The sequence below is a fragment of the Acanthochromis polyacanthus genome, chromosome 3 (assembly GCF_021347895.1).
Source record: "Acanthochromis polyacanthus isolate Apoly-LR-REF ecotype Palm Island chromosome 3, KAUST_Apoly_ChrSc, whole genome shotgun sequence".
NCBI classification, from domain to species: domain Eukaryota; kingdom Metazoa; phylum Chordata; class Actinopteri; family Pomacentridae; genus Acanthochromis; species Acanthochromis polyacanthus.
This window is the reverse complement of record NC_067115.1, coordinates 40,619,261-40,622,617: the sequence shown is the minus strand read 5'-3', so window position 1 is coordinate 40,622,617 and position 3,357 is coordinate 40,619,261. Positions and strand designations below refer to the sequence as shown.

Sequence of the window (3,357 nt, the reverse complement as noted above, 5' to 3'; positions counted from 1 at the left end):
TTTATTGCCATAACAGAAAGAGCAGAGTCAGGGAGGAGATGGATCAGAGGCCAGCAGCAGGGACAAGGATGTAGGGTCTTTACAGGTAAGGAGAGATTATAACTTCCTGAAAACAAGATATCTATTGCAGGGAGAAACCAGGCAGTACTGATCATTTCATGTTCAGTGTTTGGCACCTTTAGCTACTCGTCCAGTAGATGTTCAAGGGACATTGTTGTCAACTCAACTAGAGTTTGGCCACTAAAACTTTAGATTTTATAGTTTAAAGTTTTATACTTTATAGTTTAAAGAACTAGCCTAGTTGGTCCCCTGGTATTGCACTGTGGCTGTTAGGGATTATGTGGTTCTTTAGCCACTAAGGACGGTGCAATTAAATGTAAGAGAATGATAAATCGCTCTGAAAAATTTGTCCCCCTCACTTCTGAGATGGTGGTTACGCCCATGCCTGTCTTTATTCCAATAAAACATAAATCATCATGGTAACATATCAATTTAAACTGGCTTATTAGAAAACTATACGGGAAAAATACAGGAAAGAAAAAATAAACCAGCAGTCAGTTGGTGACTCCATGCTTCGTGCGTAAGTTAGGCTACTGTGACACCACGGCACAGTTTCAAACTTGATCGATTACACTGGTCTGGAGAAGCCACAGATGGAAAAGCAATAGCACTACAGATGGCATCATGGCTCCAAAAACGAAGTTCAGGAGTGGGCTGAATATTTGCTGTTAATCGTGTGCATGTGTGTTTTAACCCAATTACAAACTGTACACATGATTTGGTAGTTGCCCTGTGCATGTTTTGGGGCCACAAAAAAAATCTTGCTAAGGGCCACCAAAGTCTTCGGGCCGGCCCTGGGTAGAGCTTCCTCTCAACAGCCTGCCAGAAGAATTTAAATCCCTTGAGCTTGGAAGGTGATGATCTACTTGTACTTTTCTAATGCCAAAGTGTTGTCAGTAGAAATAATCGGGAGCCAGAGTGCACAGGAGCCATGAACAGTGTTGGCAGTTTTTGCACACCATATTACTACAAAGCTGATTTGAAGGTGAAGCAGTAACTTATTCTCGGGTAGATGTCAGCCAACCCTGAGGAACAAGGCATTAGCAAAAGGATTTGCACTTATCCCACTAGTATCTTGTTTGGGTCTGTGAAAGTCATTTTCTATGGTTACTACATCAAAAAAAATGAGTGATTTATTGTTTTGGCAAATTCAGAGTCCATGGCCTTAGGTTTAGGGTTAGGCTTAGGTTATGTCATCTGAAGATCATACAACAAACACATTTTTAATGATTGGACTCCACACTCCTCTAAATACATATTACATATGTTCAGATCCACTGGACCAGAGGGTAGTAAAAAGGTGTAAATTATTGTATCTTCAATCTGTTCTCCTCCTACCTGGATCTGCTGTTGATGTGTCTGTGTTTGTTTGTGTATATGTTTTTGCGTGCACGTGTGACACCGAGTGGGTGTGAGTATATAATGTAAGATGACCGAATCAATGATATTGCAAATTTTTGTACCAGGTTCTTTACCGATCAGGTTGGAGGACCTTATCAGCGACAATTAACGGAGGGCAGAAAAACCAAATGCCGGTGCAAAACAATCATTTAATTAGAAGAATCGTTTCTCTATATGCCAACACAGTTCACACTTCTAAAAACATTACCCAACTTCTTGCCGGCAAGGTGCGAGTCCAATAAAACCTATAGTCTAAGTTAAAATCCGCAGTTAAAATCCAGGGGACGCGGGGTACGGAGCACACGGTTCAGCAGTCACGGAATCCAGCCACCTTCTTCCTGAGCCTGGGCTCATGTCCAGGGAAACCACCTGCAAGACACAGACCCACTGACAGTATGAAAGTCTCTTTGACTGCCCACCTTCCCACGAAGATGTACACCCGCGAGAACATTACTAGAAAGCCCCAAAGGGATACTCACACGCCCGGCAGTGCTAACCACCCTGCCGCTGCGAGTATGTCGCGTTGTAATGTTCTGAGTCTCTCTCCGACTTCGTCACAGCGTTCCGCTCTGCCTCCGTTTTCAGACTCGTGCTCCCACCGCTTGTCCACCCTTTGCAGCTCTCCCTCCAAATGCGCTCTCCTTTGCTTTCCATAGACTCATATATAGCTCTCTCCTGCCAGCCCCGAAGCCTCTGTCCCCGCCGTTCATTGGTTCCTGTAGGGAGGAAGGGAGAACCTGGCAGGTGCAGCACATTGCCTCATCAGAGGCGTTCACAGGCAGTGGGACACCCAAAAATCAAAGACAAAACTCAGAACACCAATAATCAAAAGCATGCAATAGAACTTAAAACACCAACAACTCAGAACCACAGCAAACATGCATGTATACAACAAATACAAAAATAAATCTCTACATAAACAATAAAACCAGTCCCAGCTGCCCTGTGACACACGTAGGAGTTTTTTTTTCTCTCTGCTTATGCAATTCCCTCACAAGTTTGCAACAATGTTACATTTCAAGCACCTATGCCTGTCTGCTTCTGCTTTTGCACACATTTACTGTCTGTCTTGCTTTAACCATTCTCTATTTCCTTGGGCTCTTCCAACTGCAAATTATTACAATGATGGAATTTTCTTTTTTTTTTAAATTACTTGCTGTTGATGGCGTCCTCCTGTATGAATGCATTCTTGAAATCTACCTGGGGTTATCTCAAGAATAAAGTGTACATGACTCGACCAAGAACTCTGGATGAGTTAAAACAGAGAATTCAGGATGAAATTCACAGTATCTCAGCTGAGATGTTGCAGCGGTCAATGAGGAATCTCTACAGCAGATTTCAAGAATGCATTCATACAGGAGGACGCCATCTGCAGGAAGTATTTTTAAAAAATGAAAATTCCATCATTGTTTCTTAAATGGCGTGTTGTAAGGTTTCAACTACTATGAATAAAATATTTTTCTTCCATCACGCTTGGTTTAATTGGATTGTTAAAAAGTTTTTTTGTGTTACCCAGTATCTTTGATCCCTTCTGATGACAGAATTGCTACAATTTGACAATCTGAATTGTAATTGGCACTATATAATGAAAAATTAACTTGAATGAATTTAATTTAATTTGACAATGCTGCAGTTGATATCATGACCCCTGCTCCAGCCCCTGTCTTTCTCCTTCATTCTCCCTGCTTCTGCTCATTTATCTCTGCACCTTGCTCCCACTGCCTCTGTCTGTCATCAGTCTCTCTCTCTTATCTCTCTCTTTCTCCTGTCTCTCTTTCTCTTCCTTCTGTCTCTGTGATCCTCTGCAGTCTGCTGATTGCAGTAATGAGAGACACCTGTGGTGATCAATTCACTTACCAGTAATCACCTCCTGCTACATATGCCTTGCTATGTGCT

At 42.2% G+C, this 3,357-nt stretch overlaps 1 long non-coding RNA gene across 1 annotated transcript; it reads right to left on the bottom strand.

Moving 5' to 3' along the window:
* Positions 1-427: 427 nt before the first annotated feature.
* On the bottom strand, positions 428-2,333 carry LOC127533205 (uncharacterized). The gene is made up of 2 exons (XR_007940985.1): positions 1,941-2,333; positions 428-1,830 (listed from the first exon to the last, which is right to left on the bottom strand). It is a non-coding gene; the product is annotated as an uncharacterized LOC127533205 (long non-coding RNA).
* Positions 2,334-3,357: the final 1,024 nt, after the last annotated feature.